Source organism: Durio zibethinus, chromosome 8 (genome assembly GCF_047325235.1).
Source record: "Durio zibethinus cultivar Kanyao isolate XHJ-2024 chromosome 8, ASM4732523v1, whole genome shotgun sequence".
Lineage (NCBI taxonomy): Eukaryota > Viridiplantae > Streptophyta > Magnoliopsida > Malvales > Malvaceae > Durio > Durio zibethinus.
This window is the reverse complement of record NC_143169.1, coordinates 4,063,722-4,079,745: the sequence shown is the minus strand read 5'-3', so window position 1 is coordinate 4,079,745 and position 16,024 is coordinate 4,063,722. Positions and strand designations below refer to the sequence as shown.

The window sequence follows — 16,024 nt, the reverse complement described above, 5'->3', positions numbered from 1 at the left end:
TTCAATTATTCATGCAAATAATTTGTGCAAGAAACAATAGGATAAATGGACAAAGTAACTTTAACCAGGATCAATGGATAAAATATATAACTTCAAGGAACAATAGTGAAGTAATCTGCAACTCAGCTTCGAATTTTGGTTTTCTATTCTCCATCTCAAAACATGCAATTAACTAGCTACCTTTGGAAACTAAACTAATGCAATGTAAATATACAAACCAATATATTACACCTTCAAAATTTGCTATTAATAATATAAAAGAAGTAAACTGACATCAGGAGTCAAATCCAATTCAATCATCATCTACAGCACATGTTGCTCATTGTTGGAATTTCTTGCGTTGGACCTGAAATGACGATCTTCTTGCCTGGTAGTGATATAGGGTTGCCATTCCCTTGATTATCACCAACAACTAGGTTCTTTTCGTTCACAATGTTGAAGATCTCCGTAAGAATAGTTAAAAAGGCAGTCTCCACATTAGTCACCTCAAGAGCTTAGGTTTCCAAGAAAAATAGTACTTTTGAGCGAATTCTTTGCATCCTACATTGGAACTGCCTGTTGGTTTTCAAGGTCACTTTTATTCCTAATCAAAATAAAAACAATGTTCTTGCCAGCATGGCCACGAAACTCTTCCAGCCAACGTGGAATGTGATCGAAGGTCCAGCATTTCGTTATATCGTGAACCAGCATTGCCCCAATAGCACACCTGTAGTATGCACTTACAATAGTTCTGTATCTGTTCAATGCAACATAAAAGAATAAACAAGATCACTAACTACTGCTAAAGCAGAATTTTAAGTGTTACTAAGATACGTAAATAGTATTAGTCAACCTAGATGGCTAAATATCCAACCAGGATAAGACAAGGCAAACAAATTCTCATATCCTAATAACAAGTGCCATGGATGAGACCAGTAGGTAAGACTGTATCAAAACCATTACCAACTGATTGAATGATTAAAAGCTACCCAAACCCAAAGAGTTGATCGCCACTTATTTAGTGAGGTAAATATCTGAAAACATTGCTACTACACAGCTCAAATTCAAGATGAAACTAGCAACGTATTAAGATTCAACTGAGGTTCAAATTGTCATCGAGCATCATGTAAATTCTTATCATTCTCATCATTAAGTTAAAAGCAATATATAAGATCAATAGTAACTATACAATTCATCCCTTGAACATCCAATTTTGATTGAAATTGAAAACCTTTCACCACCCAACTATGTAGACATCCGAACACAATCATGTTAACTAAACCATGTTTTGTCGGTCTCCAATAAATTTTGTTAAACAAAATATAACAACGATCAATTTCAAATTCTGATATTAGGTTTTTATTTTCAGACAGTTGTTTTGCCAGCTCATAATTCTGTCTACAAACTACAAATCTTTTTCAAATCTATAAAAGAACAAGGAAAAAAGTATATGCACATGAATGCAAAATCCAAAAAGTTTTAACACAAAAAAAAAGAAAAAATAAATCTTTTTGCATGAAAGGGTAAAAAGTATAGTACTAATAATGCAAGTCAAAAGAAAATACCATTCTTAACCAGTAATGTCCCAAATATGTGCCTTAACACTCTTGTGTTTAATAACATGAGTTTTAATCTGAAAATCAACTCCAATGGTAGCCTTGGAATTTAAACTAAACTTGTTTCTAGAAAAATGAGCAAGAATTTGAGACTTATGTTAGAAGATTTATCACACTTGAAGCTTATGAGAGAACATTGAGAGTTTATACATACATGTTAGATATCACTTGAGCCTAAAAGCTTAAACTATAGGGTTCTTACGTCTTTGGGTCCTTTATATATATATATATATATAAGACTTCTCAATCTCATTTTTTTTGTGACATGGGATTCTTTATTCACAAGTAAATCTTATTCCAACAACTTACTCCTATCAAAGTCACCAATCAAAACTACCTTCTTCCTGTCTTCATAACCTCTTCCCACTTTCCCTTAGTTTTCTCTTATGATTATAGTCTTTTTGTCAATGGCTTAGTTTTTTATTATTTTTTATTTTTTTATCACTTGATTTTGTTTTGATTTGTTTGGCTAAATGCTCAATTAAAGATCTAACATTTGTATGATTTTTAATTAAAGATATCAACTTTAATTTGGTTCAATGTAAGATATGACATTTTCAAATTTGTTCAAATAAGACCTTTTGTTATGGTTATGGTTTAAATGCACAAAGAAAAGAGTGTGAATCACTATTCTACAAAATAATAAATAGTAAAAATAGCTAAAATCTCTATCTTCTCTGACGTCTTTTCTCAAGCAAACTCTACGTTATCCAACTGAGGTTATAAAAGACAAGGCTCTAAGAAAATTAAAGAAGCAATTGAAAGGATGTGCAAAGACCACCCAAACCGTGGCTGCTTAACTAAAAATGGTAATTTTAGCTTGGCATGCACAAAAAAAAAAAAAAAATGAAACTTGTTACAACAGCCCATTTCTTACCCTACATTAAAGGACTTCATTGTTTTACAAAGAGAATAGACATTTTCTTAGTTTTAAACCCATGACATATAGACACAAAGAGGGAATTTTGAAGATAGTAAAGAATGCAACTATATTTAAAAGTGGATCTTAAAACTTGTAGAACCTGTGAAATCTCTCAATTTCCTTCAAACTTTGAAAAAGTTTTCCAACATTTAATTAAAGTTTGTTATTTCATAATCAAAACAATATGTAAAGCTTAAAGAAAAAAAAATCTAAGCTTTTTACTGACACAACCTGTGTCACACACATGAAAACAAATATTTTTAAAGCATCTTGCAAAAAATAGAGAAGAAATGAAATAAAGCTACTGTTGCTTAATGTGGATACAACTTTTTTTACAATTTTTTTTATTTAAAGATATATGATATATCTTAAGAATACACCATAAGCATGATGAAAATATGTTAGCTTTTAAATTAAAAGAACTTACCAGTTTCAACAAAATGCCTACCCTTCTTCTTTGTTATTGTTTTTTCTAGTTTTTTCTTTGCTTCTATAGTTGCTGCCACCTTTTCTTCTTTATATTCTAGTTTTCAGGTTTCATGTCTCTACTTTTTTTGTTCTTGTTTAACTTTTATTTTATTTTTTTGGGCTTTCTTCCATTTATTGTTGTTTTTTCTTTGGTGTATGTTTTGTATGGTTTCACACTTATGCTTTAGTTCTTGGTTTTCTATGTTTGCTTCCTACACCTGGTACCAAAACTACCTCTTTTCTCATTTTTTTTGTTTGTCCCTGCTGAAAGTCCATTTTTTTTCTTTTTTTTATTGTTACTTTCATATATTTCTTCTTCTTCTGGTCTACGTCATCTCCTTTCCTTTCTTCTTTTTTACTCAGTTGTTTTTGGTTTTTTCTTCCCTTTCTATTTCTTTTTTCTTCATTCCCGCGTTCTCTTCCTTTGGCATTCATTGGCCCCAGTTTTGCTTTTTTGGTTCTTCTCCAGCTTTTTTTGTTTTCTTTTCTTCTTATTCTGATTTTTTCTACCATTTGCTTTCTGTTGATTTTTTCTTTTTCATTTTTTTTGCTATGTCGCGTGATTTTTTTTTGCACTACATTACTACTTCAGCCCCTAAAACCATGCAGCTTCCTCCTTTTGTGTTGATTTTTTTTTGGTTCCTTTGTTTTTCTTTTTTATTGATATTTTTTTTGGCACTTCAACTTTTTCCTTTGGTTGAATCCCCTATTGCTCGAATACACTACTAGTCACCTCTCTTTTTTTTTTAGCCTCCTCATAGCTTCTTTTTCTTTTTCATTTTTGCTGCATCACATCTTTACGCCTTCATCCTACGTTCATGCAACCTTCCTCCTATGCTTCCATGTACCTTCCCTTTTTATGCGCATGCATGACTCTCCTTACCTTCACCAATTTTTTTAATCCTAAACAAGGCTCTTGTTGAGCCTTTTCATACACAAATATTGGGACTTAAGAAGGAAACCAACACTTTAAAACCTTGCATCTTGTTTAGGCTTTTTTGGGCTTTGCATGCTTTCTTTTTGTTTTGGGCTTTGAGTTTTGTTTTTTAGCCTAGACTTGTGTCATTTGGGCTTTTTATTTAATTTTGGGCCAAGCCCATTTCTTTTCCTATTTTTTAATTTTTTATTTCTTTTTTATGATCTATTATTTTTATTATTATTTTTTATTTTATATTTGATTTATATATATTTTTTATTTAGTTAATATTTAATGGCCAACAATGGGCCATTAATAGGCTTTTTTTTTAAAAGGCCTTTTTAGGCCTTTTATTGAGTTATTTTGAGTATTATTTGGGTTTATACAATGGGCCTCACTATAGTCAAAACTCAATTGTAAATAGAGGTCGGTTTAAAGTAATAAAATATCTCGAATAAAATTAAGTGTTTAAAGTGAGCAATTGATTGGTTTGATCGATTTAGTTTGAAAAAATCAATAACCGAATTAATTGACTTTCATTCAATAAATAACTAAATTGGCTGAAAATTTTTAAATAACTGATCATAACTGAACTGATCAAAATTTGTTCGATTCAATTGGTTTGATTAAATAATCGAACTTTTTGTCATTTTTTTCCTCCTGTTAGGAACAATTATTTAACTACAATTCGGTTTAATAAAATTCAAACTCAAATATCATTCAAACTAAATAACTAAAGAATTTAACAATTTCAATTATATTTTACATGAAAAAGATAAATAAAAACACTTATCTCAACTTTTTACTCATTGCTTATTATAAAATCAGTTTATTTAGTTGGTTCGATTATCAGTTTTACAAACTGAAAATTAATTGATTTAATCAATTTAACTGATCTAAAAAAATAACTATAACCAAAACCAAATAAACCAAATCAAATTGACCATTTTTCATCAATTTTAATTCGATTTAAACTAATTTTTGCTCACCTCTATACCATGAGGCTTCCATCTCTTTGTTAAGGGCTTCATTCTCTTCATGGGTCCCACTGAAATTTCTTTTGCTCCTACTAATCTGCCTAAAACATTTTCCATTTTCCCCGAATACCATTGCTCCTCCCATCTTTCCACACTTCTCCAACAATTTCCTTGTGAACCATGTCTTTAACCCTCATGACTTTAAACATTTTCCCACGCCTTTTCCTCGTACTGGATCCTCTTTGATAGGTCCCTTCAGTATTGAGCACTATTGGGCAGTGGTTCGAAATTGGTGACGTTCTATAGTACAGCACTAGCTTGGATTTGTAACCCCTATCCAACCTCATTTGTATCTTTGTTCGTGCGTCCTAACCCCTCTCCCAAGTAAATTTCGGTCCCTTAAAACCTAAGTCAGTCAAGTGTGCATCTTCTAAGGCCTCCCAAAAATTTCGCATCTGCCATTCTGGTCTTTGGTTACCTCCGTGTTTTTCCTCATTCCACATTATTTCATTAAAGTCACCAACACATAACCATGGTCTGTTGTTGACTGTGGCTAGACCCCTTAGAACAGCACATGTGTTATGTCTCGCATTAGCATCTGGATCCCCATAGAACTGGTTGTCCTCCACCCATTTTTGTTCTTGTTAACAACACTAATTCGCATCGATATGATTTTTTGAGAAGCCCAATAATCTTTCAGTTACCTCTTCTTTCCAGAACAAAGCAAGACCTCCACTGTGTCCCTTTGCGTTCACTCCAATCATACCATCCATGTTACACCTCCTTTTGATTCTTTCTAAGCTCTGTGTTGGCAAAATGGTTTCGTTTAGAAAAACCCCCTTAGTATCTTATCTCTTCAATATATTTTGAAAAGCTCAAACTGCTCGTGGGTTCCCAAGCCCACAGCTGTTCCAAGCTATGTACTTCATTGTCCTCGGTAGGACTGAGATCCAGTCGCCGCATGGTTGCTGCCTTCCATCCTTGCCTTTTCCTCATGTCTAGATTTTTTGTGGGTGCTGTTAATCTCCATTTCTATTGTTTCATCCGTCCCTTGTTTCCTTTTGCCTAGCTTAAGTTCCATGCCCCTTTTATTTCTTACCAGTAAACGAGCCATCTTTTTCCACTTTGCTTTCTATAGGCCTCTGGGTATCGGTGCATTCGAGTCCCTTTCCTTCCCCTTGTGGTCCCTTTCATTTTCTAGTTCCCATTTATTCCTTTTAAAATTTCCTTTACATGGCTATGGAGTCCCACGTAAGGACATTGTTTGCATGGGATTTTTGTTTCACCCATTTGGTACGTGTTGTTGTGTTCTTCACTCACGTACCCAACACCATTTATTGTATTTTTCAACTCCAGCCCGTCTGCGGCAAAATGGGTTTTAGCTGTAGCCAACGTGGTCGGCACTCGTCTCTATGTCGACCCGTGTGGCCCCTACATCAGCTTTCTGTTGCATAGGTTTTATGGAAGGATCCTATCCCATCTGTGAAATCTTGATACTCGGGCCCAGATTTTTTCCTCCAATGAGATATATTCCCTTTATGATTTCTTACTTGACATTATCCTACTTTTGCATAATATAATTAGATTTATCTGAGATTGCGGAATTAGGATTGGGTTCGTTCATTAAATTTATTAAATAATATATTAATTTTTATATATTTTATTTTAGACATATCATCTATCTTAAAAAATTAACTCATTAGAGATTGAAAATCATTATACACTAACTTTACCATTGAATTACTTATATTAGTCACTTAAGCCTAATAGTTAAACTGCTTATAGCAATATGTTCAACCATACATTTTCTTTAGATAAAAATATTAATGACATATAAATTTGTTGGTTTCGAAGCTAAAAAAAAGTTAATAAAAAATACCAAAAAAAAAAAACGTGTAATATGTTAATTTACCAAAAAAGAAAAATTATCTAATAAGAATCGAATGTACTAAAAAAGAAAAGCTAATAAATTTCTCAAACTGCATTAAAAGTTCTTTTGTTGGTTTAACATAAACCTATACAGATAAAAACATGAATGGTTTATTGAAGTTTAAAAAATTAAATTAGTTTAATTTTTTGATGTAATAGTTATTGATATACATTATGCTTTACACTAAAAATTATTTATTTTATTTAAAAACTTCATTTGAAATAAAACGAACGTGATTAATACTTTTTTACACAGTTTTTGGATCTTAAAACTTGAAAAGGAACTAATAACTCAAGTAACTCAATTTGTTATAGGATATGAAGCACAATTATTTTAATTCCAAAAAAAAAAAAAGTCCATTCGTTGAACTTGATTGCTGAGATAATTTTAATTTTTTTATATATAATATAATAATATGATATAAATATAATATAAAAAATAAAAATGATACGGTTTAAAATTTTAATAATAATTATAATTGAGTGTAAAAAAATTAAAAATATATATTTTATATTTTTATATTAATACGAATTGTAACATATAATTATTATATAAAATATGATACGAATATAAAATTTTAATATTTTATATAAAATTTTGAAGTCTTATTTATGTGAATGACAAAGGTGAACTGACAATTTTAACATTGTGGGTTGCGCTAGATAACATGGGGGTGTTTAGAGATCTAATGCATGAAATTATGAAGTTAGTGAGGGAAAAAGAAAGAAAATTCTTAAATGAAAATTTTTAGGTGAAATTCATAAAATTTTTTATTAAAAATGATTAAATAAGTATTAAAATTTAAAATCAAAATTGATAGATTGAAAATTTTTGTTAAATCAATCAAGTGTGTAAAATTTTAAAAAATTTAATATATATTTTTAGATATTTTTAATAAATCTATTGATAAAATTTTTATTATTATATAAATATCGATGAAATTTAAATTATAAATAATATTTTTATTATTTTTTACATCATATCAAACTCTATCAATTTATCAATTTGAATATTAAATTTTTATTAAATAATTTAAAAAACATTTCATAAACTATATCTAAAAAACTTAATATAAGTTCCCCCCCCCCCCCCCCAAAAAAAAAAAAAATACTGATCCAACAGCAAAAAAAAACAAAGGAGAATAACAATTCCGAGCAATGCACGATACACCACTATAAAATTTCCATAAAATGAATAGTTTTACATTGCGTGTCTCTGGGGAGGGAAGCTAGTGAGACAGCGTACAGCACAAACTTTTTTTGGATGATTGAAATGTCATTCATCCAAGAAAATCTATTAAACAGACAAATCAACCCATGTACAAAAACAGAAAAACAGTCATTTTACAAGCAATCCAATCAAGCTAAGGAACAAGTAATTTAAATTTATACCACAATGAACTTAATAATGTTCTGGTGCACACAAAGAAGCTTCAAGTCTTTCACAATATGCGAATTGGAAGGAGCAGCAGGTGGTAATGGTAAATTGTACTTTGTTGTTGTGCATTCTTCATCTTTGGATAGGAAACAAGTAGCCACATCAAGCATGCTTGGGGATAGCAGCATTCACAATTGTCTCGCTTCACATCTACATTGTTTTTCAAGAATAAAGGAAAATTAGTTCTTCTAAACAGCATGCCTTTTGTGGTCTTTTTGATTTAAATTGCAATGAAAGAGGGAAGAAAAGCATTTCGAGCATCTTCATCCTCCCATTGAAGCTCTTTCCACCACTTTTCCTCTCCGCATATGCTGATTTCGTTTCCTTTTCCGCTGTTGGAGTTGAGTGGAAGTCTCCTCAACTTTGGGCATTTTTCAACAAGAATGTCCTTAATACATGAGAATGGCAGTGCATCCCAGTAAATGCTCTTCAATTCTGGTAGATAGTGTACGGAAAGACTTTTGAGTTTATCGAATGGGCTTAAAGTTCCTACCAGCATTGCCACCTGACTAAGTTTTATCTCATTGATTATTTCTTCCATTTTATCGCATTCTCTTACAGCAAAATGCCTCAGATTTGGAGCGAGAATTATCCATGTTATGTCCAGCAATTTTGAACAGTCTGATATGCTTACCGTGACAAGGCTTTGAAAGTAGGGTTGAGTTGCAATCACAGAGATTTGAATTTGGGTGGGTGCTTTTATCATTCTGCCTTCCCCTTCCCACTCAGTCTTCACTTCTTCCAAACTTTCACAGTTAATCAGTTGTAAATAATTTAGATTCTTGATATTCGCTAAAGGTAAAATATTCAATTGCTTTGAGTCCCAGAAAGAGTCAAGGCTAATCTGTTCAATGCAGCTGTGGAACATTTCAGCACTCAAAAATCTATCAAGAGCAAAGACAGTTGTTACTGACAAGGTCAACGCATTCAAGTGGTTCAAGCACTGCAGTTCTTCTGCCAAGCATTCAGTACTGTTGTCTTCCACTGCCTCTTTGTAGAAAGGAAAAGAACCAAACATTCTTAACGTTTGTAGCTTTGAGAAACTAGATATCAACCCTCTTGGGATTGTGATACAATCATATAAGCACTGCAACTTCAAACATTTCATCTTTTCTAAAGCCTTCAATTCAGTTGGTAGCTGTCTTATACCTGTAAATGATAGATCCAAATGTTCTATAGATACCAATTTTGAAATTCCTACTGGCAACTCTCTCAAACCTTTATTTCTTTCCAAGCTTAAAACTTTTAGGCCACACATAAATTGGAAAAAGTCGTTGTGTATCACCTTCAACTGATTATCATTGAGAAACAAAGTTTGGAGATCAGGACATTTAGGTGCCTCTATTAGATTTTCAATCTTGTTTTGCATCAATGACATTCTTCGTATACCTTTCCAATTCCCAACCTCTGGCACTTTGGTCAATTGATTACCTGCGTGCACAAAAAACTTCCATTTCTTTGATTCGCACGTACATGCAATCCACAAACTCATGTCACGAATCACATCATGCATTTTTATACAGAAATCATTTACTTCTTCCAATAAACATGCATGAATTAGAGAACCAATGATGTGGTGGCCCTGATTTCGAGTTAGACTTATGCTGTCACATTCATCCATGAGACCTTCTCCTATCCAGCAATCTATAAGAGTTTGTTTTCGAATTTGATAATCTTCAGGGAACAAACTACAGTACAAAAGGCAAGACCGAACCATGTCGTTTGGCAAACTATCATAACTGAATTTTAGAAGTGGATATACCTCCTTGCCCATGTTTGGAAAGACAAAATGAGCTGATCTCTTCAAGACTTCAAGTGCGTATTTCCATTCTTCAGGTGTCTTCTTGCAAGCCATGGAACGACCGATAGTGATGAGTGCAAGAGGTAGTCCCCCGCATTCTTTAGCAACTTCTTGAGCTAGCTCTGAAATATTTGGATGACTATCAAGGATATCTTTACCAACATGTTCCTCAAATAATTTCCAAGCCTTTTCCTTTGGTAAACATGGCACCTCAATCTTCTCATGAGCTCTCATTTGGCCACACACATCAAAAGAACGAGTTGTAAAAATTAGTTTGGATCCATTTTCTTGAATCGGGAGCGGTATCCCTACCATAGATAGATCAACTCTTTCCCATATATCATCTAACAACAATACAAATTTCTTTTCTCTCAAAACCCTGAAGATGTCTATAGCTCTTTCTTCAGGAGTTTTATCGTTCCACTTTCCACTATAGAGGCCTATCCTCTTTGCAATGTCATCTTGGACCCTTCCAATAGAAAATCCTTTAGAAACCACTACCCAAATAACCATATCAAATCTACCAGATGAAACACCAATCTTGTTGTTGATTTCGGTCAAGAGCCTAGTCTTGCCAACTCCCCCAACGCCAAATAAGCCAATAATGCCCACATGTTTGTCTTCAATGTTACTCCAGACCTTCTTGTACACGGACTCCAAGCCTACCGCAGAGTCACTCGGTCTTTCAACGACTGGAACTGCGGGTAACTCTGTAGCTAACGCTTCAAAAGCTCCATTGCTCTTTAGATCCTTAACATTATGGAGTCTTTTGGCCACTATTTTGCTAAAATTGAGGGTAGATTTATAATTCCTGAAACAACACCCTCCCATACATAATTGATTGATTTGTTCAGGGCCATCTGTAAACAGTGCATCAACTTCATTTATCATAGTTTCGGCCCTTGAAAGCCATCCTCGAACTTCGTCCAATGGCCTCAAATTTTGTAGTTCAGCGAAGTTGACCTTCCTCATCACATCATTCCTGCGGTCCTTTAATTCGTCCAGTGCTGTCTTCAAGTCAGCAAGGTTTTCTTCAAGATGCCATGCGTAGATTGCATGTCCAGCAACACAATCCCAGCAGCGCGTGATTATTGTATCACATGACAAATGAATCGAGAAAATATTACCCATGTAGATTATGATAGTAACAAAGTGGTTACATAAAGAGGAGAAAATTCCAATAAAGAAAGAGAGGCATAGGAGTTATTGATGAAAGGGAGAAAGAACAAGGATCCTTTTAGAATATCAATGAAAATAGAGCATAAGAATAAGATGTCTAGAGATCATATATTTAATGAAAGAGCTCCTTAAGCCTTGAATTGGCAAGAAAAATGAAGTAATCATTGTTTGCAAATTGATAATTGACTTTTTTTTTTTGGTACAAAAATTGATGATTGACTTGAATCCTAATTGTAACTAAAACTTTTTGTTTCTTGTCATTATAGGAGACAAAAAGCATATTTATTAATTTAATATCATGTTGATAACTTAAAATATTACAAATAACAACAATAATCCAAAATTTCATAGCGATAGATGTGATGTATACTGTTGTCCGATTGGTCAGTTCATTTCAATTTCCCTTGGTAGGGTGTTCGTTTTTAATTAAGAAAAAAGGAGGACATTGAACAAATCAAAGTTTATCAAGAAAAAGAAAGAAAAAAAGGTGTAGATAATCTCTCGGAAGTTTTCTCTTGTTTGCTAAGTCTTACTTTGTCAAGGATATGGGATTCTGCTTGTTTACTTCATTTATTTTATCTTGTGCTGCCTGTACAAGAAAAAAACATCATCACATTAGATTTAATCATAGTTACTATATTCATTTTATCTCCCGGAAGTTGGACTTTTAGCTACGTTTCACTACAAATGCTATTAAACAATTGTTGACGGTTTTTAAAACGTCACTAAAAACGCCAACTATATTAAGGTTTAGAAATTTAACTGTGTTTTAAATAAATATTGTTAATTTTAGTGGAGTTTATTTACATTTAGCTATCACAAACTCATTGATGTGGCAGGCTAGTGATGGTCTATTGACATAAGTCAGTGATTTCATGCTATAATTTTAGTTGTTGACTTATTCTTATTTTGTAGATTATAAAATCGATTGTTTATAATTTTATTTTAAATGTTATTAAATATTTTGTATTTTATTGTGTATTTTTATTTTTAAAAAATCATATAATATTAAAATTATAAATAAATTAATATTAATAATTAATTTAAAATATATAAGTCAATACGTTAGACATTAACCATAAGTATAAATAAAAAAATTCAAAATATATAGGTTTATACCGGTGGATAATAATTATTGGTAAAAGGTGTAATATAGGAACACACAAATGTTATACTAACGGTTACATAATTACTGATAGAATCAAACCATCAGTATATCTCTATTACGTATTCTGATAGTTAAAAATCCGTTAATATAAGTTTGTATCGACAAAATATATCGACAACTAAAAAAAATTAAAATAATTACTTTGCCGGTTGGTGTAAGGTTTATTGAGTTATATCGATGAATTTTTAGATTTTAACGACAATTTTTAATGTTGATATATGACAATTTTCTTATAGTGCGGTGTTTAAAAATGCTACTATCTATATATAAAAAAAATTCATATTCAATATTTAGCGATATTTTCTAAGATAAAGGTCGCTAAATATTCATATTCATGTCTTTCCCACCAAATATCAAATATTTAGCGGCATTTGTCAATTAACGGCATTTTCCTTGACAAATGCCCCTAAATATTGAATATTAATTTATATATATTTACATAAAATAAGGTTTAATATAAATATTTTTTGCTCCAATTATATTCAACATTGAAACATATTATAAAAACATGTAAATTTTAATTTAATTTCATTAAATAATATCATAAAATATAAATACATCAATCCTAGGCGTAAGTTAACAAGTGCAAAACATAAATATTACCCTGAGTACAAAACATAAAGTTTCCCATATAAAGAGATGGTATATTCTGTATATTAAAACAAGCAGGTGCCTTGTGGCTTGACCAAGAGGATTGTCCAAAAACACTAGCTCTGCCCCGAAGTCGAGACATCAGCACTACAAACAGGATAGACTTGCAGTAACACAAGAATACATTGTTTGGTACACATTGTTTACAAAAAGGTAACATACAATGGTCATATAAACCAGTACTCTAACATGTATAATATTAACAAAAGCACAGGAAAGAAAAACTAGAAGGGTTTAGAATTTCAAACCAACAAGAAGAAATTTCCCAATATGTCCTGTTAGAAGATTCAATACCAATTTCATAAAATAATAAAATCAATACAAAAAATTAAACCAACTTAGGTCATTGCTTATGTTTTGTGATGTCATTGCTTAGGATTACATGTTAGACTTTATTGGCCTTGTAACTAGTAAATACCCCTCCCATTTCATTTGTTTTGCATCAATTAGAGAAGACGAAACACAATTACATAAGTGTTCTTCCTATGTATTTTTGTCTGAGTTATAGTGAGTTTCAATAATAGTAAGTATTTTTGGTAAGTACTCTTTTTACCTTAAAATATTCTATAAGTGGTATCAAAGTTGTAACTTGAAGCTTTCACGTAAGGTACCATTTAACTATACAGTACTATTTATATGTACAGTACTGCTCACATATACAAACAGTTAATATTGTGAATAGATACGATCTAGGAAGTTTTCTCTAAAGAAATTCGATTTTAAACACCATTTGTGAGCCCTCCAGTCTTTCCAAGGAGCTTACTTAGTAAAAGTATTATTCGTACAATATTATTTTTTGTATACATTACAGTTTGAAGTGAAACACTCGTAGTTATGAGTATCATAGTGAAGAAATGGCGAATCAAGCATTATCGGTTTTATCAAGAAGTTGAATAACTACTACAGTATGCGGAAGACTTGCATGGAGTCACACTTGCAAGGTCAAGATCTCTGGGAGATCATTGCTAGAACAGAAACCGCACAACCGGCACAAGATGATGCTAATCCCTTGAAGAATTCGAATATTAATTAGGGAAAGCTATGTTTGCATTCAAGACACCTATTGAAGAGGAGATGATAGAGCGTATCTAGGAAGTTACCACATCAAAAGAAGCTTGGGATTCTTTGACCTCTCGATTTGCAAAGAAAAATTATGTGAGACTTCGATTGCTAGAAAATGAATTGATGTCTATATCGCAATGGGATATGACAATCCGTCAATATTTCACAGAGGTGAAGTCATTATGCCGACAAATTTCTGAATCTTTGATTCCGGATGTTCAAGCCATATGACGGAAGATAGAGACAAGCTCTGCAATGTTTCTGAGTGCAAAAGCAAACGGGTGGTAGTAACTGCAAACAACTCACGGTTACCAATTACTCACATTGGTAACACAGTGATTGATTCTTGCTTAAATCAGAAGTAAGTACAATTGGAGGATGTCTACAGAGTATCTGGAATGAAGAAAAATCTCGTCCGTTTCACCATAGATAGATTCCAAAAAATTTATTGTGTTTGAGCTAGAAGATGTGAAAGTTTGTCAACAAGTACAAATAGTTGACACAATGATAATGAAGGAACAAAAGGTGGACTTTATGTATGTCATGCTCACCTAGGAAGCTTATGTTGACAAGACCCGGAGAAATGAAATAGTAGACTTATGGCCTGCAAGATTGGGACATGTCAATTATTATAAGTTGAAGACGATGGTGAACAAGTCTTCACTAAGAGGGCTACCTTACATTGATGAATTCGCTATAACTTTTATATATAGAATTAGATGTTAAATTTTATATGGTTAGAAAGCCCCTTAAATCTAATTTATAAATATTCAAATAGATTTTGATTTAAAATTGTATAACTTAATATATGATTAAATTAGTGAGTAGATAACAAGATATAATCTAATGCAGCCAACTACACTATTCATCCAGAATCACCCCAAATGCAAAACCAGGCTGAGCGAATCGATCCCGTATCAAAATGGATTGATCCATTATCCTACAATGCTCAAAATTTTAATGAAATTCAATAGCTAATCGATCCATTAATATCCTCGATTGATCCCTTCATCCTTGATAACCTCAAATGGCTAGTTTTTCCAGAGTAAACATGCATTTTCTTCTCCAAACAATTCACAATAACTCCAAGCATATTTTCTCTATAAGGGATTCTTCCAACATCATTGAAGCCTAGAGACAACACTCAAAGAGTATCGATTCAATTTCTTCAAGCAATTCAAAGAAAACCAAGTGTTTAAAGCCTAAATTCTTTATCTTTGTATTCAATATCCATTGGTATCCATTTATTCTTTTCTTCTACTTAGTTGGGAAACACCCAACCTTTGTAAGATTATTTAGCTTGCAAAACCACTTGTATTTCATTTAAGGTTGTGGGATTAAGGGAACCGTTGAGTGTATTTGTGAGATATTGGGAAAAAACCATTGAGGATTTTTGGTTTGTTGTACTCTTAGTCATTGAGGCTATCGTAATATTTAATATATAGTGGATTTTTATTAGCTAAGATAACAAAGAGAGAAAATGTAGATGCATTTGGAGAAGGATCGAATCTCTATAAATTTTTATGTTTGATTTCTTTACCTTTTGAGAAGGATTAAATCTCTATAAATATTTGTATTTGATTTCTTTATCCCTACTATTTTATTTCATTATTGTTTATATGTGCTTTAATTTTCTTTATTATTGTTAATCTCATCAAATTTCCGTGAAATATTTTATTAGTTTAAATTTTTCATTCAAATTTATTGAAAGTCAATGTTAGGAAAGAATTTAGACATAATCCAATTCGTCCTGCTCTTGAATTGTTATCTACAATTGAGCTAACAACCTCTTACACTACAGTTGAAAATGATACAAATTCAATTCTACAAATTCAACTTTCAATGTAGATAGAGCTATTCAAGTATCTTTCTTACTGATCCTAAATATAGCCCAATATTCAATAAAAGAAAACATAGC

At 32.0% G+C, this 16,024-nt stretch overlaps 2 pseudogenes; both read right to left on the bottom strand.

Moving 5' to 3' along the window:
- Window positions 1-203: 203 nt before the first annotated feature.
- On the bottom strand, window positions 204-4,941 carry LOC111278369 (ras-related protein Rab11A-like; annotated as a pseudogene).
- Window positions 4,942-8,465: 3,524 nt separating this feature from the next.
- Window positions 8,466-11,177, bottom strand: LOC111278370 (disease resistance protein RPS5 pseudogene; annotated as a pseudogene).
- Between the last annotated feature and the right edge of the window lie 4,847 nt (window positions 11,178-16,024).